This window comes from Toxotes jaculatrix, chromosome 6, assembly GCF_017976425.1.
Source record: "Toxotes jaculatrix isolate fToxJac2 chromosome 6, fToxJac2.pri, whole genome shotgun sequence".
NCBI lineage: Eukaryota > Metazoa > Chordata > Actinopteri > Toxotidae > Toxotes > Toxotes jaculatrix.
In genome coordinates, this window is record NC_054399.1 from 29,456,172 (window position 1) to 29,478,713 (window position 22,542).

At 40.9% G+C, this 22,542-nt stretch overlaps 1 protein-coding gene across 7 annotated transcripts in view; it reads right to left on the reverse strand.

The window, feature by feature from the left end:
- ptprfa (protein tyrosine phosphatase receptor type Fa) overlaps window positions 1-21,809 on the reverse strand; it is a 225,811-nt gene extending 204,002 nt beyond the window's left edge. For all 7 annotated transcript variants that reach the window (XM_041039769.1, XM_041039766.1, XM_041039768.1 and 4 more), the window contains exon 1: window positions 21,555-21,809. The gene's annotated coding sequence lies outside the window, so the exon portion shown is untranslated. The remainder of the gene's footprint in view (window positions 1-21,554) is intronic.
- Window positions 21,810-22,542: the final 733 nt, after the last annotated feature.

The following is a 22,542-nucleotide window of genomic DNA, read 5'->3' on the forward strand; positions in this document are numbered from 1 at the left end:
TCATGAAAGTGGGATTTACTACAGGACTGTTGTAGTGGACATTCAATTTAACTACTTTTACCTAATAAAGTGGGAACTGAGTGTATACACACACACAGTTCACTGCTATAGCTGTTGGAGTGTACATGTAACATTTAACACCTTGGTACATAGTCATAAATATGCTAATTAGAGGATTGTAATATCTAGCTACATTTATCCATTCACATACATCAGTCCCTATATTTTTTTGGGGGGGTGGGGGTCATTTTACTTGACCATTGACAGATGAAGTATCCAGGAAACATGGGAGAAGATGAGCCATCAAACCAGGGACACCGTGTTCATACAATATGCATCTTACACTACTCATCCGTGGGGACACCCCCAACAGAATTTACCCAAGACTTGTGCAGGTATAAGAAGATTAACATACTCCAACCCCTGCAGTTATTAAAACCAGTGCACTCCACAGGCAAACCTGTCTTCTGTGTTATTTTACAATAAGCAGGGGCTTGTTGACATGTGTCTTGTGGTTTCCATGTGATTACTGAAATGTATGCCCCGCCCCCACCCCCCGGAACACAAGTCCAGTCCAGTCCAGTCTTCACAACTCCTCTGACTGCACATCAAGACCAGATATGTGCTGTGAGAGAACACTATGAGTCCAGAAATCAGAGCAACACAGATCACTCCCTTCTGCCTCAGCACACAAGCAAATTACAGAGAGCAGTGGTCAGGCCGTACTTTCCCCTGATGTTCCTCCTTTCTCTGCTGAAATCCAGAGCAATATGAATCCCATCAACGTCGCCAGTCACACAGACACACACACACAGCCCACAGCTGGAGCTGGACACATTCATCCAGTTTATCTGCTTTTCAGCATCCTGCATGTTCAATCTACTTTACAGCTAAAAAGTTTACTTTGTGGAATAGATTTAAAAGAAAAGGAAAAAAATCACACACACGCACACACACGCGTCATGAAGGATTTGAATGTTTCCACACAGTTTACTAAAAGTCTGGAAGTTGAAAGTCTCACAGAAATGGTTCAGAGAAAGTTTGGGGACAGTTCCCAACATCTTTGACGAGTCATTAGGTGTGCGATGACAGGAAGCAGGAAGGAGGAGTGAAGTGCTGGATTTCAACAGCATCAGCGCCGTTTCTTCTTCACACCATTACGCCATGTCTGCCAACAATACTGCACAGACAGCTGCAACAACACTTTCATGTGCGCTCAACCATCTCACAAATCAACAACACATCCATTCCACAGCACCTCCATCTCTTCAATTCACCAATCTGGGTGATTCACGAAAATGATTTGGTGTCTTTTTACTTTTTTCCATTGCAGCACTGCAGAGTTTTAGCTCATGTGGAACAGGAACAGGTCTCTGAATTATTTTTGTGAAAAATTTCAAACACTGATGGAGAGAGAACATTAGACGCAACCACTCCAACGTGGGACCAAATCGAACTTTTCATTAAACATGATAACGACACCGCCACCTGTTTCTAATGCCAGGGTTAGAAACACGGCATCATGAACACAGCACTGTGCTGCAGTCCATCTCTGTAATGTACTAACTTTCTGCCCTAAATGATTTTAAACCCAGCAGGTAACACTGACTGCAAAGTCCCTGGAACCTCAGAGAGTTTTACGGACAGCTGCTTTGGATTATAAGCTGAATTTCATCTGGAAAAATAAGTCATGAATTTTGAAAACATTCATGGAAGCATAGACTCTTAAGATACACAGAAATTATTTGATTAAAATCCGAGACAATCATGATGTGAAGTCATTTTACAGCTGTATTTCAGAAAAGTTTACCATGATAGGTTTGGCCACTATGATCACAGTGTGAAATTCATATCCCTTGCATAATTGAAATTTGACAGAATTACCTTGTAAAGTGGAAATCAAGACTTTTACTACCTCACAACACACCTGATGAGTTTGTTGATCAGCCCCGCTGAGTCAGCCATTACTTTGACAGGAAACACACAGATATAATTAATTACACTGATAAGAGGTGAATCCCTTAGATCTGTCAGCCCCCATGGCTCTGGTACTGTGTGGTACTGAGGTTTCCTGGGACAGTCAGACTGAAAAGAGCCATTGTTAATGTTGTTAGTTACATCTGTGCTTTTCCTGCTGTGACAAGTCAAATGTGCTGGGAAAAAAAGCCCATTGAAGTTATGAAAGGCCTTCAAACCGCTGTATATTTCAGGGTTATTAAATCAGGTAAACAGGTCGCACTGCAGTGTGTGCGTGAATGATAATCAGCGACTGGGACTGGAATTTATTGGGTGACATGAATAGCAGGCAGCTGTTTTCAGTGAGGAAGCTCTGCCAAAGCCACTGCACACAACCTGTACAGCACTGTCCATGTGATCATAACAAACAATCCAACTGTGAAGGTGTCGCTGTTCCAGACCTACTTTATGTGTTCAGTAACAAGGAGGAAGAGAAACACATTTAACAAAAACACAATAAGACAGAAAATACATTTTATAAAACACACACAAAAAAACACATTTCTCAAAACACAAAACACATTTTACAAAAAAAGAAAACACAGTATTTCCAGAAACACAACAACAAGAAACACAAAGAACATTTTACAAAATGCATGAAAACGGAAAATGGTGACATTTCACAAAACACAACAACAAAAGAGAAAACACATCAACGTTTCAGAGAAGGAAAAAGACAGGGACAAGTGTTTGTGCTGCGACTGGACATGATGCTGCCCCGAAATGGGTGACTGAGCGAATGACTGAATGAGTGAGTATTTACTCCTGGTATTTTTGTGAGTTGTACGAATCGAGTTCACACTGGTGCGTACTGCCTTCAGGAAGCAGCCACATGCCTGCACTCTGAGTCTGACAATGACAAAAGCTTTCGCCTTTTCCCACCTACTCACCTTCCATATGTTACCATCCTACCTGCCACTCATATAAATGAAAACATTACAGCCATAACCACTGCTACAAACTCACTTGTGTACTGTGTGACAAAGTTTAACTTGCTTAAACATTGCAGATGGTGATACATGTTCTGCCCTCAGGGTTTACTGTAGCTGTGTGTGTTTGCTGCTGACACTGTTCAGTCGACTTGGCGGCTGCTGCTGATACCAGCTCTTGTACAGACTCGCTGTCCTTGATGCTTCCTGTACACGTTGAACTGCAGCCTAAACGCTGATGAATACCCAAGAATTAAAAAAAAAAAAAAAAAAAAAATCTATGTTTGCTCCGGGGATCACCAGATCTGCCCAGGTACCAGAGTCAGACTGTAGACTCTGTGCTTGTTAGCCTGTGGATATTATCGCTTTGGAGAGACTCACTGCTGCAGTCAGGTTACACAACTTTCAGCACCTGTAAAAAATACTTGATTTCAGAAGTTATCAGCTTTATGTAGCCTGCAGCTTGATATTTTATATATACATATTTTATATATATTTAGAGGTTTGCACCCTGTGTATGAACATCCCGGCACTAACTGGACAGAACCCAAGTCAATTCACAATCACAGAGTATTGTAGAAGTTAACCATGCATGTAAAAGGATGCTGCTGGGCCCATTTTAAACTGAGTTAGGATGGAATAGAACATTCAACCCTAACAATACACTTGAACAAACCAGTTCTGAAGAGAAGGAGCAGCTGGTTAACCAGGTAATCAGTCAGTTATCAGTGTGGACCTGGGCAGCTGTTTGGATACAGACCTATGTTCAGGACTGTTTGTTAAAAGGGATACGGTAATGCAAATGCTTAGTGAACTGCATCCACGTGGAGCCCTGTTTCAGACACATCACACATTTATTAGACACACCTACAGCAGTCTCTCATTTTATTCTGCCCCAGAATCAGCGACGGCCCCCGTGCAGCATCATTACCACGGAGCAGCAGCAGACCCAGCTGATGATGGATGCAGAGAAACACCGAGTTAACATGTGCAGTGAGAAGGCGAGGGACAGACAGACCAGCTATTGTTTCATAAAACTACAGTTTGAGAATAAAAGTTTTCATATAAAGAAAGAAATAATCCGACGTATGGTGAACTGACAAAGTTTCGCTAAGTCTGAGAAGTTCTCCTCACTTCACCGAACAAATAATAAAATAGTAAATTGTGACAGGGAGTCTGGCTGAGAGAGGATGCATGTTGTTTACTGTATTTGTAAAATTTAGCGTCTGGCTGGTTTTTCGAAAAGCCCCACATCAGTTACATGCAGCGGTGGAAGCTTTAATTTATTAATGAAGGTCTCCACTGCCAGCTGTACACAAGAAGCTCAGTGTTGAGGAGGTCCAGTGTGCACCTCTGCCAAGCAGTTGATCTGGAAACACAAGTGAGTACAATACTTTGACAATGTGGAGGGTACTTCTGTCTCGGCAATCTGCATGTATTAGCATCTTTCATGTGTTTAGTTTTATCATTGATTTCTTTCCTCTGGCCAGCGTGTGCTGGATCAGCTCCTCATATGATTCAGAAAAATAACCTCCCAGTGTTTTTTTTTTTTTTTCCACTCAGCAACAAATTAGTTATAAAGAAATGGGCACAAATCAGTCACCATTTAAACCTTTAAATGGGTGACATTGTTGTACCTCAGCTTGCTTGTGATCCAACCCTCAGCAGATATAAAAATCATATTGCTTGTAACCTTTTCAGATTACTAACAATAACAAAGACACAAATTATATATATTTGTCGTTTTTGATTGCTTTTTTTTTTTTTTTTTTTTACAGTATTTTCTGAAAAATATGTTTTTCTGAAACTGATAAGTTTTTACAAGAACTTAGTCACATTTCTCCAGACTCAGATGACTTTTTCCAGACTCTTCCCACAGTTAGTGCTGACTACACTGTGGATCACTTTTCATGGCTTGGATACAAAATACATACAGTCACTACTCCAATCTTCCAAAATTCACCATGCAGACAGACCCTATTTTAATCCTTTGATGACCTCAAAGAAAGACTTGTACCGGGTGAGGAGAAAGGGGGCAGGCGAGGCTGAATCCAGAAGGTTTTGTAACTTTCTGACTCTCTGACCCTCAACCCTACAGATGAGTTCCTCTCCTCGTGGAGGTGGAACGTTTATGATCAGATGTCTCTCTCAGATATATTGAATGCTCTACGTGCCAAATGCAGAGGACAGGGGCGGCTGCTCCCCTGGACTTACTGAAGCATGTCGCATCATTTCTGACTTCTTTCTGACATTTACTGGAAGAAAGCACAGTTTATGCAGTAAGGACAAGCCATTCTGTTTGCTGTAATGAACTCTTGGCTTAAATAAATAAAAGTTACTTCACAAACTATACTGGCACATACTGCGATGCTACTTGTCAGTGTTGCTTCAGGTCAGTGTGTTCTGAGGAACAAAGTTTTCTTGTTGGAAGACAAATGTTGTCAGTACAAGAGGTAAAAGAAGGGATGTTGAAATATGGATGAAGTATTTTGGTTGTATTAGTGCTGAGTTGCATGTCAGTAAAGAGAAATGTGTGAAAAGCTTTGCAAAAGTAAACTCAGAGAAATATGAGTTACAAATTCTGAAAAACTCTAACACTTCTCAGTGTAGACTGAACATATTTGTACTGTCTTATCTTAAACACAGGCACCTTTTCATAGACCTATTAACCTACTAACCCTAAACTAGTCAGCACAGTAATTGCTGATCACAGTCGCTCGCTTGTCACCTGCTCCACTGTTTTGTGGGGAGTGAAGATGAACAAATGTGGCTTCACCAGCATTTTGTGTGAGCTTTTCAGCTGAAGCCGTTCTGTTTCTGAACAAACTGAAGACCTTTAGAGCAGCCGTCAGCTTTTGGAAATCATGACACCTCTCTCCTTTTCTCCAGTCAAGCCTACAACACTTCAATACCAACATTTTCTAGAGGAGTGCATGTGTGTGTGAGATCAGATGGCTTTGCAATTTGGAAATCTGAAAACTCTGTAAGTTTATAGCAGAAAGGTTGAAGCAGTCTTTACTCCTCTTGGGACCACTCACTGAACACTATGACCATAGTACCATTCACAGGACATGAATGAATTCATGAATGACACAAAAACAAATCCTCATCATCGCAAGCATCAGGGGCGCGTTCACTTACAGAGCTGCTGTCGTCCAAACCCTCCTGAATCAGAAGGTAAAACTGTAAACCTGTAACCCAGGATCTGCACCACCATGTGCACTGTGTAGTTAAGTTTTACCCCATTATGATTTCAGTACCTTATTCCATACTTACAAACTCAGTTTGAAATAGGCCCTGTGGCATCATCATACATCTGTGGCTGGTCAGCACATCAGTGGGGTTTTTCTCTGTATAGCATCTAATCTTGAACTGAGCTGGGTACTGTCATGAGAAGGAATTGTTGTCCCTATTTTTTCCATTATCTTGAAATATTATAGTGTTTTTCTGTTGTTCTTTATTCTGAAATGTCGAGTTTTGTATCTCAGCGCCGCTGTAGCAGTGCGTGCAGTGGATGGATGTTGGATATTCCATATTCTAACTGCAGCTGTGGCAGCTTTAGTGTTGTACTGCCATATGCAATCTGGGATAAAATCAGGCATACATGCCACCTTCTGAACGCCTGTCCCTAAATCTTACCCTAGCCCCAACCTAAACCTGATTCCAACCTGAACCCTAAAACCAAGTGTAAACCCTCAAACAGCCATTTAAACTTGTGGGGTCCAGCATTTTGGTCCCCACAAAGCTCTCAGAATCCACAAGTATTGTGAGCTCTTGGTTTTCAGACAAGTCCACACACACACACACACACACTGGCTAGGTTACATATTCACTCCTCACAAAGATTTCACTGTAAAGCCTGTCTGATACACTATGTGAATAGTAATAATTCTAAGGCCTTAAAGTTAACTTCTTAATGATTGGAATTCCCCAACAAATATCTTGTTTATGAGACAATCAGTAATCAAAAGGTTCCCTCATAATGAACCAGCACAGAATTAACACCCATATCTGCAGCTCCCCCCAGCTTTATATCCACTACCTTGGCTTGGCAGACACACAGTTAGACATTAGCTGGTGAGCTTATTAAGAACTTATTAGCAGTCAAAAGAGCGAGATATGTGCCTTGAGTGTTGGTAGAGACCAAAACAGAGCTAAAAGAAAGTGTACACTGATTCACCTGCTGTAAATAAGAACTGGTTTGTTCGGCTTAACTTCAGCAAACTAAAGTTACAGGTGATGATATATCAGTGTTGTGTTCACAACTTGTTTCTGCTGCTTCCAAGTGGACAAAAGCATCTGTTATTGCAGGTTTAATATTTCAACTTGATATAGAAATCAAGAGCAGAAGTAGATAGTAGTAAAGAATATGAGCATGGTCATTAAAACGATCACAAACCCTTGTGTGTGTTTTCAGTTCTGACAAGCCCAGTTTGGCTGCTATAACAGTGACATGGTGACACCAGACGTGCTTCATACATGACACGAATTCAGGCTCAAACACTTGGCCAAAGGAAAACCCTGCTGTGTTTCCTGTTTATCTGAGGAAATAAAAGCAAAGCCTCACAGCTAAACAGTTATGAAACACAAATTTATTATTACTCAAAAGCATCTTGCAACATTTTTTTTAAGCTGTGGGGACACAGGCTAAGACATCCCAAAGAATTCAGAGTGATACGGTACAACAGAGAGAGGTATCATCTCTCTGCTGCTGAGTGATTTTAAATTCCAGACGACCATTAGCACAAGTATTTGTTTTGGAGGGAGTGCCTGGAAGGCAGCATTGCTTTCATATTTCTAACAATTCATTGTGAACACTGGAGTGCTGAGTTACGGCGTAATACCAGGAAGACCAAACGCAGACAGGTAGACTCTACAGTGCGTGTTCCCACAAAACTAATGATATGACAAGATTCTATCAAACACAGAGACATACCTGAGGCTGTAAGGCTGTAACTAACTATTATATTAATAATTAATCTGTTTATTATTTTTCACACTTAATTAAGTACTTGTTTAGTCTATGTAATGTCAAAAGGAATGAACAAAAAGACCTTCACAGTTTTCCACAGCCCAAGGTCATGTCTTCAAATGTCTTGTTTTGTCCAACAGTCCCAAAGCTAATCGGTTTACAGTGAAATAAACATCACACTTAAGACACCGGATCCAGTCAATGTTTGGCATTTTGATTAATAAATAACTTCAATTGTTTGATCATCAAAGTTGTTTTTGATTAATTTTAAATCAAGTCATTTTGCTGTAAAAGGTGAGTCTACTATTAAGTCACAGTGTACTTTCTGACAGTTAAAGGGACAAATCTGAAGCGGCTGAACCTAACCCTAATGAGAACACGCAGAATTCATGTGAGCAGTCAGCTGCAGCCAAGCGACGCTGGTTTGAGCTCTGCATCATCTAGAATCAGGTGGGAAGCCAGTGAGGGACCATGACCTCGAAACCTCATACACAGGAGATGCAGCATCTTCCCCAGTCAGACAACCACACACAGGGCCACAACTCCCCATCATCAAGGGGAGAAGGCATCTATCACCATCAGGCCTGTCAGGGGGGAGAGCAGGGGGGTAGCACAGTGCTATACCCCCTGTCATCCACAGGGTCAGACCGGCAATGCCTGCCTCAGACAAGTACACGTAACAGTAACGCAGACAAGATCGCAATGGATTCCCAGCACACACCTGTCCCACAGAGAAGTAGAGCTTTAATACAGTAAAGATAAATTTAAGGAGGTCTTGAACATGGATGGATGAATGTTCACTTTCATCTATAATTCCCAGAGGGATAAAATCAAGCTAATTTAGTGAGATCCTCCCAAACACAGGCCGTCACTTCAGCTGAACTACATGAATTCAACCAATTAAAGCTATCTGAAATATTTCACTTTGATTTTTATGATCCTCTTTTTGTAATATTAAGTAGAAATATTATCTTTTTTTGTAATATTTAGTTTGATGAATCCATGAGCTAAGCCCACAGGCTGCCATGAAAATGTGAAAATCACTCTGCCACACAGAGTTCATCTCCACAGAAACCATCAAACAGCTGCTTTACAAAAAGGAGCGTGTGCAGCTTTGAGCTACTTGTCTTACTGCATTGAAAATCTACAAGACTCTAAAGATAGCAGTTATAGGAAGTGTCACAAGAAAGTTTTTGGAAATATTGTATAATCTCCATCACTTGGTAGGTTGGTTGGTCTTCCTACAGACAAAATAGCTTTTCAAAAACTGCTGAGATGACTGGTCAATGAATTGATCCACATTCACAGTAACTACATGTTGTCACTGTCATTATTGTAATTATGACTATTTCGTCCTTGTTTGTTTTGTGTATGTTCTGTCAGGTTATGTACGTCATTGTGTTTGTCTGTCTCTGTTTCTGTCATTGTTGTATGTGTTTTTTTTTTTTGTTTTTTTCTTGCAGCATTAAATAAAAAAATAATTAAATGAATATAGTGAATTCACTTGAATTCACTTTTCTGCAGGATGCTGATTTTTTTTTTTTTTTGTCATCACAATGATCCATACAATAACCATCTCACCTTAGTGCCAGTGAAAGCAGAATTTAAAATGTGGTCTAGTGTTTTTTTAGAAATTGTAATTTTTTGATTTCTGCTTTTCATTCAGTAAGATTTGACCGTTTTATAGAAATAATTAGTTAGTTAGTTGCCCCAAATTGTCAAATTGTTGCAACACAAACATGAGCCTGGTGATGATCCAAATAAAAAAAAATAATAATAATTTTAGATTTTTAAAATAGCCACAGAGAAATCACAGCCACACATCAACTTATACTGGCAGAAGGTTTGTTTGTGCATCTGTGTTGAGATGAGGACATTAAACCTTAGATCATCAATAAACATGCAGAGCAGACACTTTGCAGCAGAGGTGTCCAAACCAATCAAGAGCACATGGTTTGACCAATCAACTGTCTGAAGACTGAGATCAGTTGATTAAACGAGTCAGGTCCTGGTGTGCTGCTGCTTGGTTGGAACAAAAACCTGCAGCCACACAGCCCTTCGTGGAACAGTTTGGACACATCTGCTTTACAGGCTTATATTTGTGATAAGAACTTATCCTTTCCTCAGCACGTGAGCCAGTTATAAACTCAGTCATTCATATGGTCCAGTGAAGCAGAAGCAACAGATCACACAAACTGATTTTAACCATTGTTCATAAATTCTCTTTAGCATAAAAGGGGGGAAAAAAGCAAGAGAATTTGGGACAGTTTCGATAATTGAGACTCTACCTGGAATTTTAAAGCATTTTCACTTGATGAGACTAAAGCTGTGTTGTATCTTTCCACTCTGATGCTGAATAGGCGTTCATTAGCAAAAGCTTCTGGATTTGTCTTTCTATTGATAGCAGTGGCACTTAGCTGCACATGCAGAACACTTCACATAAAGTGCTGCTGGATGCCTATTGTACTCTGTCAATAATGATACTAAAACCATCAGTGGCAAATTCACAGAAAGGGGTTTTAGTTTGCATTAACGTGCACCGCTCATGTTGTGGCTGATCAGTGTACAGTTCAGTCTAAATTCTCTTGAAGTTCTAAATCGGAAATGATGGGCTTTAAACAATTAAACTAAGAAAAAAAAAGAAGAGAGGGTGGAGAATTGTTTCCTTTGAAATAGTCTGTGGTTGAGACGAATGTGAATTCTGACTGAAGACCGAAGGAACCAAAAAAAAAAAAAAAAACTTCACCGGTCGTCCACATCTCTTGACTCTCTCTCTCTCTCTCTGAGTCCTTCCTGCCTCTCATAGTCAAATAAAGATGAAAAGTCAATACTACAAAAATAGTTGAGGGTCCTTGTTGTATGTTCCCATCCTCTCTATCACCACATCAGCTGTACACCGCAGGGTACAAAGCAGGAGAGACACTAAGCGCCCAGTGAGTGAGGTTCACCAAGCTGAAACTAATGCAATCCGATCCAACTTCCCTGCAATTAATGCTACAAACATGAACATTACAGTGTTAAATTTTTAATGAAACTGTCCAGAGAGGTGTTGATTCATGTCCGTGTGTTAGTGTTCTGTTACAGTGAAAGGTAAAGTAACCTTTCCTCTCACATGAACAGGTTTCCATCAGAACCATTAGGTACTTATGGCCTCTTTTAGTTTAAAGGACTCTATAAATCCTGTAGAACGCACCTGGATTTAAGTGAAGCCTAAAATCCATGGGTTCATTGGGCTCATCCACTGCACCGTTCTCACCTCAGTAAACTCACACTCATACGACACGTGTATGATGCCTGTTAAAATGAAAAGCATCATGGTCCGCAGCAGAGTGGACAGCACGGGGTCCTTACTGATGGAAATGTCTCTTCAGCGGAACCAGCAACAACTCAGCAACATCTGGAAACTGCCAAGAAGCCTCAAATACACACTTATTTTTTTTGTAAAGGTTCACAAGTCAAAAAGGTTTGAATACCACCGGTTTAATCTTTAACTGTGTATTGTAAACTCACAGAGCAATTTATTAGGAACACCACTTCCTCCCTCTGCTCTCATTGGTTCCACAAGATGTTGGAAACCTTCCTCTGAAGCCCCTGTATCTGACTTGTATCTGCAGGATTTTATGCCTTACACTGCTGCCGTAAGATTGGATGACTGGGTTCCTAATAAAGTGCTCACAAAGTGTCTCATGAGCCTGTCTTATGTTTTGAAATGTAAATTCTTTATCTGAACAGTCATTCAGACTGATTTCTGGCTGTAGCTGAATGTGTTCCACTTAAGTAAGTGATCTTTTAAAACTACACATCCAAAGTAACTTCTTTAAAACTTGTTATCAGATTAGCAGCAGCAGCAGCATTTGGGACTTGACATTATAATCCAGTAATCTAATTGACCCCGGCCTCGATACCTCAGCTGGATCCATTGAGTTGTCAGAATTAACGCAACAGAAGAAGAGCACAGATACACGGGCAGACAAAAAGCGAGATTGAAGAGAGAGCGGATGCTAAATGGCTTCATTGTGCTCTGTTGATGAGCTCCACTCTACAACCTATAAAAGAGTATTCAGCAGTTCTGTTGAGGTCTAAATCCCTCAGCCTCAGTGTACTATTCAAAGCTTTCAGGCCTTTCTCCACTTCTAGTCCAAAGTCCGTGGAGATGAGGGCTGCAGTCATTGAGACTCGTCCTGAGCTACCAACAGCACACAGCTGAAAGCTACGAGTGCACTGAGCTCGCTTTAAGCCAGTTACACACATGCAACTGAATGAGTGCACAGCAAGGCATTTGGCATACGAATCAGGTCCACGATGCAACATGCAACACTACTTGTTGCATGTTACTGGTACTAAGTATTTATTTGTACGTGTCCAAGTCATTCAACTCAATCAGCAGAAAAAAATGCAGCAAAAAAAGATGAGCCTGGCTCAACCTGTGCCTCGAGCAACGTGATACTGCCTGACAATGCACTGTGATGACGAGTCAAATATGTGTAAACACACATTCCAGGTAGATTACTGTGTAACACGAACACTGTTTTTCTACCTGGAGACTCACACGACCAAAGATGAAAAGAACTTTCCTATAACACAATCTATAAAATCCCCCCCAAAAATTCCATTCATTATTTCTCCTCCTGTCTGTCCCACTTATTATCAAGTTCAGGATATCAGGGGTTTTGCTTGATCCTTGGCTTGTGTTCAGTTGTGGTTATTTTCAATATTTAGACATCAATGATCTGTGTCTATGCAGCTCTATGCAGACTCATAATGTTCAGTGTAAGTATATGTTAAGAGGTAAAGTGTAGATAATGTGTAGCAGGGAGGAACCTGAGAAATGGGAAATTTGCCAGCACCAGATGATTCGGGACTTAAAGATGCTGGTATGGGCCAAGAACCGGACTCTCACAGCTGTTAAATGCAACATGATGTAAGAAGTTAGATGAGTCTCATCTCAGTCCAAACCCAACATATCTCCTGTCATGGCTCTCCCCACAACCCCACAATGCTCTTCCGCAGACACTGATTAGCCGCCCTCATCACTCTGCAGGGACCGACAGATTATACAGGCTATCGGTTGACGTGGTTATTCACTGCTGATGGCCCAGACAGATGGCAGCAAGAGGGACTGGCTGTCAGCACACAGATGACAGGCAACCTTCCCAAAGCTTTGATACATTAATGCAGTGAGATGAAACACAGTGCTCATCAATCACCAATCAGCTCAAGCTTTTTAAAAATTCACGTCTGATATGGAACACTGATCAATTTCAGTTCAAACACCCTCTTATTCACTGCAGGGGTTTTTACTGTGATTACACAACAATGGGATCAGAAAAAATATCTATTAAATGATTTGATTTTTTCATATATTCATTGCTTTGTATGTAACAATCTCATTTATTTTTCATTCCACCAATGATCTAGTTTTAGTCTTAGACAAAATAGAAAATTAGAAAATGCAGTTCAGATTTTGTCTAAAATGCTGGGTAATAATGTAATTGTTCATTTAGCAAACATTTAGGCAGAGATTAAAATCACTACAGCCTGTATTAATCCACTCATTCATACCTTGTACACAGGAGAGACACCTGAATGAAAGTAATGGTAACTACGGCTAACATTTGCATAATGATATCATTAGCATTAGTTTGCCTCTACCAACTGAAAGCAAAGTTAATGTTACTGCTAACATGATAATGTTCTGATCATAGTATCTCATCTGCATTTTAACAGTAATTAAGTCATGTCACATCTTTCATATTTCTGTTAAAAAAAAAAAAAAGACTGAAAAGATTTTGAATGATAAGGTAAGAGGACTTATCACTAAGGACACAATGGTCACAATCAAAGAGCAACCGAGTAAGAACATGTACTGAGAAAAGTTTGGGAGAACGAACAGAACTGTTTTTTCACTCCATGAGTCAATTTCCTGCTTTCTCAGGGATGGAAAGAGATGGTGCGACTGAATAATTTATGTTCTTCTAAAAGCCATCTCTGAGCCAATTACTGCCAGAGCAGCCCAGTTTCCTGGAGGGCAGGCGTGCTGTCGACCTGAAACCTCTGCAGTCCTAAACTTTGGTGAAACACTGAGCAGAGAGGGCACCAACAACACATGGAAACACAGGTGGGGAAGTAGACAAGGGGGGGCCTCAGGTCCCACAGGGCCAGTAATCCCAACATGAACACTGGGCTTAATATCACATGCCATCACTATAAAGTCCTCAGGCTGACTGTAGGTGATAACACTACAGTGAGCCTCACACACCAAGATTCTCTTGTTAAAGCGATGCAAAGCATTCTCTGACAACCTAAGCAGTTGGACATGCTGCAGCTAATTTACTTTATAAACAGTATGTGCTCATGTTGTAATGACCCACAGAAAAATAACTCAGACTGGCTGCTGTGTAGACCTGTTGGAGCTCACTTCTAAAAAGGGGTCACTGTCGACTGTGTAGTTTCGCTTTGTTGACGCTGGCTTTACTTTGTAGACCCCACTGGTGTATGTAGAAAATAATAATAAGTGTAAAAGTCTTAGAATGGTAAACCTAGCCACACACTGGGTTTGGCAGGTTGGATGAAGGTGATGTTATTTGTGTTTGCTGCCTGTTCCTCTTCAAAACTGCTTCACCAACACCAGATGCAAAGTATAAGAAGGTTTAAGCATGTTTTTCATGTCTTTTGGAACATGTTATATCTGTATCTATATATGATAAAATCTTTTTCAGTAAGCTGTCACAGCTGATGCCTCCAGGACCTCAAACACAACATTAAACACACAACACGGTCCTCAATGAAGCTGCTGCACCTACGTGCAGCTTTGGAACCAGTGTGTTCATCCTCTGTTACTGTTGCAAGACTAGCCTCAGTTACTGTTGTTGATTTGTCTTTGTGATTGTGATGTTGTTTTAATCCAACATGTTATCATTAAAAACTCACCTGTTATTTTTCTTTTTGTGTGTCTGCGTATATATGTGTAGGTATGTGTGGGGGGGCAATCAAAAGTTACATGTCCTGACTACATATTTCAGCTGTTAATGACCGAATGCAGTAATTATGGCAATGCTACAAGTATCCACGGCTACAGCTGTTACTTTGGTAACCACACAAACAAAACAGAACCTCTTTTGCAGACAACAAAACTTTCCAAACACATGAAGCAATACTGGAGAAATATTTAATGTGTATAGGTGCCAGCAAAGAAAGAATACAATAGTTAAAAGTTATTATGAGAGCAAATACTATGAGATTTTGAACAGAGCTCTATGCAGTATTTGAAAATGACTGGACTACAGTAAATGTTCTTGCTGTCTGAAAACCAATTTTTTGTTCCTGGTCAGGTTTCGTTCTGATTATCAGCAGATTTCATGAGGCCTTCACAACACCTTTAAAGATTGGGAAAAACTGTGGGCTGGTTTAATGACTTCAGACATTAAACATTTTTCACTTCCATTTAACAAAAAAAACACCATCTTTCCCAAACTTTAACCAAAGTACTTTTGTTGCCTAAACCACAGATGGGAGTGTGGATGTGAACCCCGCTCTCCACTGTGTATTGTATTGTATCGTGTATATGCCCATTACTATACAGCACATTTCCAAAATCAGCTGAAGCCACTGGCATTACCTCCATCTCAACAACACTTTGCCCAAAACAGAAAATGAGATTAGTTTTTGATAGAGCTGACAAGCTGCTGTTAAAAATGAAATGAAACGGAGCAAAATGAAAGCCTTTGTGCTGACACCATGCTAGGCTGGTATTACTGTTCGAAAGGGTAAAATCAAAATGTTCCCCTGGCAGAAAAGCTGCTGATTACATTTTGTGGTAGGGCCTTTTAATTACAGCTCCCTATTTTCTGTAATTATGGTGCAATTAGACAGCAACAATACAGTATATTACGGCAAATTACAAGTCAGTGAAGCAACCAATACTGCAAGGGGGGGGGGGGGCTTTTTTTTTTTTTTCTTTTTGGTCTCTATTTGCTGTTGTTGAAATTTGAAATCTCAATGATAGGTGCTCTGGCTGCAAAAGTGATTTAAATGCCAACATTTTGTTACAGTCTAATATGTGTAACGCACACCATCCCTACATGTGTTACACAGTGTTAGTGTGCCAAAGGCCAAATGCCACAGACAGCCTCCACTCAAAATGTGGCTTCAGACACAGTGTAATTATTCATTTTCCTTTGGGCAAAAAAGCGGTATCTCATTTGATTTTTAGTTTTATTAAGTGTTTATCCTTATCAGGACACGTACACAGGCAAATGGCAAATACCACAGAGTTTAAAGCAGAGATGCTCATTTATACAAACACCTCAACAGGAAAATGTCATGAAAACAACAAAAACCACAAAACTATGAGAAGAAACACTGTTAAAAAGTAAAGAAAAGCTACTAACATTACTGCTCATATACTCCCATGATCCCACACACAATCCGCTTTGAGTTCTCGGGGTGAGGAGTTCTACATATGGACAGAGAATCAGTGAGTCTGTCCAAAGGAGGTTTTGTAAAGGGCACTTTAAAATTTCCCACAGTTGCACTCTGTCTGTCTGACTGAGTCGGAAGCCCTCAGAGGTTTCACTGGGCACCTTAGGTGAACGGTTACAGAGGCATCTGAGGACAAGTCCAGTAATAGCAGACTAATCTGGAGAACATGAAACGGTTTGCAGCATAAAATGATGAACAGACCCTGATGAGTTTAAATGCGGTAATAACAATATTAGTTTTCAATATTATCAGATTCACAAGCAAATCAGCCTTTGTCAGGTGAAGTACGTGGGTAAATCTGTACGTAGACGCTGCTCATCAACAGCTAATGGGATCAAGCTCAGTCCAGTTTCAGAGGGGCGTTTCACTTTCAAAAGCAAGTTTAGTGGAAAACAAGTTCAGTTTCATGTCTAATTTCAAAACCTGAAACACGATTTCACATTGTGAGACACAAATGCAGGTTCACAGAATTCCAATTCAGTACCTGCCGACACAAATATCTGCCCATAGCCAGCAGAATCACTGAGTCACTCATCATTTCCCACTGCATCAGCCATCAGCATACTAATGTATCTGTAGACAGACAGGCTGGCTGAGAGAAGGGTGGCCCCTCAGCTCTGTCTGATGATAAATAACTCCCTTCGTGTATGAATGATGACACATATTAAAAGAATCCCAGCCCTCCCCTGCTCTCCATTTTATTGTACCATTCAGCCTGGCTTAGTGAAATGAAGGCAAAGAGTGGTTGTCTTAGACCATAACTCCTGTCATAACAGTCAGGTGGGCCCCCACCGCACACTCTACACCCCATACCCCGCTGCATTCAGCGGGCATGTCGGGACCCGTCCTCTGCTGGTGACTTCACAGACGGTCGGTGTTGTGAATCAGCTTTGGAGGTCCACACACTGCGCTGCCATGCCTCTACTCACTGCTTCAACAAAGTGATGATGGAGGTCTTTAAAAAAGGCCTTTGTCTCCTTCATCATTCATGCTCTAAAGCTTCGATCGCACCAGCATTTTTAACAGCAATCCATCCAACCGTTACCAGACAAGAACCTGATCCTGGACAACTCTGCAAAATCTGAAGGTTACTATAAACTACAGTAAGGGGTTAAGGTTCAGGTTGTTTGTCTTTAAAGACAAAGCTGGGGAATATGGGATGTGCACTTCTTTGTTTTCTGATAGTTACATGAGAAGATTGATACTATACACACACACACACACACACACACACACACACACACACACAGATAGATAGATAGATAGATAGTGAAATGAAAATACAGTTCTCTGGGTTGGTACAGCAGCATAAAATACATCTAAAAAGCTGTAGCATTTCCCTGAGAGGGTGTATTGCACTGAATATGTAGTAAACAGCAAAATAATGGCAGCTTATTTAAGGATAAGATTGCACAGCAGCAGTAAAGTGCATGTTTATTGTCCAGTGTTCATAGTGCAGTAAGGCTGAGGTGTGCAGTTTATTAGCCTCACAGCATCCGGATAAAAGTTGCGACAGACAGACAGACAGACAGACAGAAAGAAAGACTGAAAGACTGAAAGACAGAAAGACAGAAAGACAGATAGCAATGAAACCGGTAACAGATAAAACTCTTTTTCCACAAGCAAAACTACTCACAACATTTTGCTGTGCCACTTTCTTGGTGTCACTAAGCTCTTGCGACACAAACAAAAGCTGGTAAATGGTGCAAAAAAAAAAAAACATTTTGTGCCACAACATTCAAACTTGGTTCTTGGACAAAAAAAATGGTTTTCATCACAGTTGAGTGACATTATGCTAAAAATGACAAGGGTTCAGCAGCTCTTTGAGAGAATCTGAAGTTGATTATGAATCATGATAGGCATTATTCAACCCTCAACAACCCCTTTAAGGACTTTCTTTGCAGCTATTGAGTCAGAGAGGCCCCTTGATGAGCAGCAGACTCAGAGACAAAGCAGTGAGGAGTCTGTAACTGGCCTCTAAAGGCTGCACATCACTGACAGCTTCACAGAGAATTCCTTCAGGCTGATATAATAAAAGAGATTTAAATCTCTTATTTAAGAAACAGCTATAGATCACTTCCCATTATTAACACTTAAGTGACATATTTCTAAAACTGTGTAAAGAGCTTGAATTAAGCGTGAAAGTATAAGAACAAGTCAGAAGGGGGTAAAAAGCAAATTCAATTTAAAGTGTCGCAATGTTGGAACAAAGAGTAGGACACGTGTGGGATTAAGTTCCACTCAGACCTCAGTTATGGATGACACCCTAAGTAACTGAGGCAGGAAAATGAAATGGTAATAAAATTCCATCTACTCTGAACTCTGCGTCTGAAGCTTGAAGGGAAGGGACTTCGAATTCCTACATCACAGAGGGAAGGAGTACAGTGAAATGCACTTTTCATAAAGCAACCAAATTACCAGTGTCTGCAACTTGATCTCTATCCAGCTGTAGATAAAGGTCTCACTTAAACCTCAGACATCAGAATGTGTGCGCGTATGTAGCTTTCCTTGTGTGTCTCTTTGATAATGGTTTTGTGTCTTGGTTAAAATATTACACCTCCCCGAGCTGCTTGTGAAGTATTCATCCGACAGACGAGAGCACGCGGAGCCTCAGTGCTAATCAATTAATACATGCGACCTCACACAATAACTTGGCAAACAAGCTCAAATCTGGAGCGCAAACTACACAAAGGCAGGATTAGCTACATTAGCGCAGGAATCTCAGAGGCAATTAACCTGCCGCGAGTAAAGCCCTTTCTCGGATTCCAGCATGTGGCGCCAAGCGGCAGAGTGGCAGGAGGACGGGGAGGCCGAGTGACAGAGGAAGAGAGAGGGTGGTGATGTGGGTGTGCGGGGATGTGTGTGTGGGCGGGGGGTACTTTTGGAAAGTTCTCAATGCTGGGGTCACAAGCAGCATGTCATTGGGTATTAAAAGCCGTGATGAGGTGATGACCTGCTCCAGCAGCTGGCTCACATGAGCCTAGCGGTAGAGGGAAGTTGACTCTTCTTCCGCTGCTTCCCCATTGCTTTCTCTTTGTTTCTTTAAAACACCACCACTGAAGGCATGCCCACACTAGATTTTGCCACTGCATCTGAAAAAGTTTTTCATTCACGCAGAAACTTTTAAGAAGCGTCCGGTCAACAGTGAAAAGCCAGAACAATAGGATATAAAGTCGCATTAGCACAAATAATCTGGCAGGGAACAGACAGAAATCCTCAGATTAAGTGCAATTTTTGCTGACATGTCAACTCTCACAAACACATTGTCCCCCAATTTGCACCACCCAGAGAAAATATGCATCTATTTGAACGTTAGATTTATAAATTTGCCTCTAGCTCAGTCTAAACGCATCTGAATACTAATGCTTTCAAGTTTTCTGCTGAGTTCAGTTTAATGCGCTTCCTGTTTAATATGGATAGAAAGTCAAAAAGGTGAGAAGAATGATGTGGTTTTCAGTGTAAAGTGTAAAGTTCAGAATTTTATCCTCACATCATTTTGGTAATGTTACAACTATAATAACATTATAATGTAAATGCCTTAGATAAATGCATGCAGTCATACAACAAGACACCTGGGTTTGTGCCTGTGTTAGGATTTCATGCAGCACCTGAAAGTCTTTAAAATGTTCTTTACACAAAACAGCAAAAACTCTCCCATCAAAACATGTGAACATTCTAATTATAACAAGTCCTTCAGTGTATTATTAACAGTTAAAATATCTTTCTTCAGTATGAAAGGACACACAGGGAGGTGAGCTGTAACAACATGTGGGACAATCAGTCCTGTGTAAACAGTGGCTTTATTAAACTAGTGAGTTAGAGGCTGCAGAAGATTGTGGGATTACCTGGTAAGAGTGGAGTGGCTAAAAGACATGAGCCCGGCTGCCTGAAACCTAAGCAGCCCCCCGAGACCGCCCCAGCTCTCTGCTGAACAACATCAGACAAGTTGTTCACACATCACTACAGGGAAGCTGACATGGTCTGCAGCGCTTGCCCAGTGCTCACTTCTTCTTTTATGGCTGTTTAATAATTCATCAAGAATGAGCACAGAAGATGTTACCGTTGTTTAGTGCAGAAATTGGAGGACTAGAAAAAGAGCTTTTCTGGACAAGTTGGTAGCTAATATTCAGTTTCTTTTTTTTTCTCCATTTTGGTTTGAAAAGTAAAAAAAAAATAAACTGGGCTATGAAAATCTGAAATATTCTTCCTGGTCTCATGTGTTAAAAAAAAAAAAAAAAGAACAAGAAAAAAACTTTCTTCAAGAAGTACTTTTTTGCTTCAAACTTCTATTGTTCTGTATTTTCTCTCTTTTTTTTAAACTCAGCATGTTGAAAACAGACAGCTTTTAGGCCAACAAAATAATACTGTGTATAAGTAAAGGCTTTGCAGTAGAGGAGAATAAGATTGAAAGTCCATTAAGTTCTGTGCTTAAGTGCAATTTTGAGGTACCACTTCAGGCTACTGAACATGTTTCACTGTTCTCTGACATTATACAAGCTGACTGACTGATCAGTTAAACAGAACTGACCGACTGACTGACCGACTGACTGACTGACCGACTGACTGTGATAACCTGCCTGAAGTTTTCAGGCATTAGTGTTTGATCTGAGGTGTTTTTTTCTTATTCTTTTGTTTACACTCAATTATATATGAGCTTGCTGAAAATTTCGTGTTGCCTCAATAATTCACCATCTGGCTTTGATCAAATAAAAAGAATATTAAAACTATTACTGCGAGGCTTTATTAATGAAAATCTGTTTAAGGTGAACCCAGTGGAGGCTGGGTGGAATCTGTAGGAGGGTGAAAGCATCAGAAGAGGACAGGGAGCTCTGAATCGCATTGGACTCGGAGTGGACCTCACTCCTGAGCAAAGTCAGGTCTTCAGTCTTTTCTGTCCTCATTGCTCACTATACGTGAGTGTGCATGTGTGTGTAAGTGCACGGATTCTCATCTGAAGCAAACAACTCATCAGGATCTTTTGTTGCTGAGTGCAATCCATGAATCCTACAATTAAACCAGCTATAGATCACTCAGATATCTGAGAGCCACTTTCAAAGCTATAACCAAAACATAAAAAGTCTCAGCAGGCATGTGAGCAGGTGGCCACGTTCAGCATGAAAACTTCCTTCCCAAGTTGCTGAATGGCAAGTGCTTACCTGCGTCAAGCTCCATGGAGAAAAGAACGGTATCCTGAGGAGAGTTAGTGCCAGGAGCCTTCAGCGTTGTTCCTCAGCAGAGACAGAACAATTCCTCAACAAAGCCCATAAAAGAATTCCCCTCCAAAGCCAGTAGAGCACTGAGCCTGGGGGGAGGCGTGCAGTCGGCTGAGGTCAGCCACAGGTGGAGGCTCCACAGCTCTGCAGCAGTGTGATTGATCCGAGCAGAGACAGGCTCCTCGCGGCTGGTGAGGAGCGCGGGTCAGAGCTGCTGAGCTCTCCTGGGAGTGAAGCGCAGCGAACAGCCTGCGGCGGCTCTGTGAGCAGGGCCGGCCATCCAGCAGCCAATGTCTACGTGCATGATGTCACAGGTGTTGGGTTTCAGCTGGAGGCTGAGGGGCAGGCTCTGCTCCACTGAAGAGCTCAGCTCAGGGTCTGACCCAGCACAGGTGAGACAGGGCTCCTCCCTCAGAGGGGAGCGGCAGGAGGAGGGGAGGTTTGCTTTGTTTGTCTGGAGACAGATCAAGTCTCTAATGGGTCAACCCAGGATTTCAGAGTCATTAGCACAAAAAGCCTTTGGTTAAAAAGGTCAGTGGCAGGACAAACAACACAGCCACTTCACAATGGTGGGGTCCAGAAATAAGCAATGAAAGCTGGGATATCAGCTTTGACAATGTAAAACAGTTTAGTAATGTACTGACTCAGTGTATCTGAAGACCTGATTTAAACGAGCCTGTTAATAAAATCTCAAAAATGATAAAAAAAAAAAAAAATCTATGAACTTCATTCAATTAAAAAAGTGTCATTGTGTTAGTGACCACTTGGACTTGTTGAAACCTTTGTCTAAAAAAGAAAACAAAAAAAACACTTTCACCATTTGTAAATAACACATATTAACACACTCCTAATTTCAGACAGTGAATATGTTCTGATTTTTTTCATGAACACATGCACAAATCTGCAAACTGTTCATCCTCCATCTATCTGT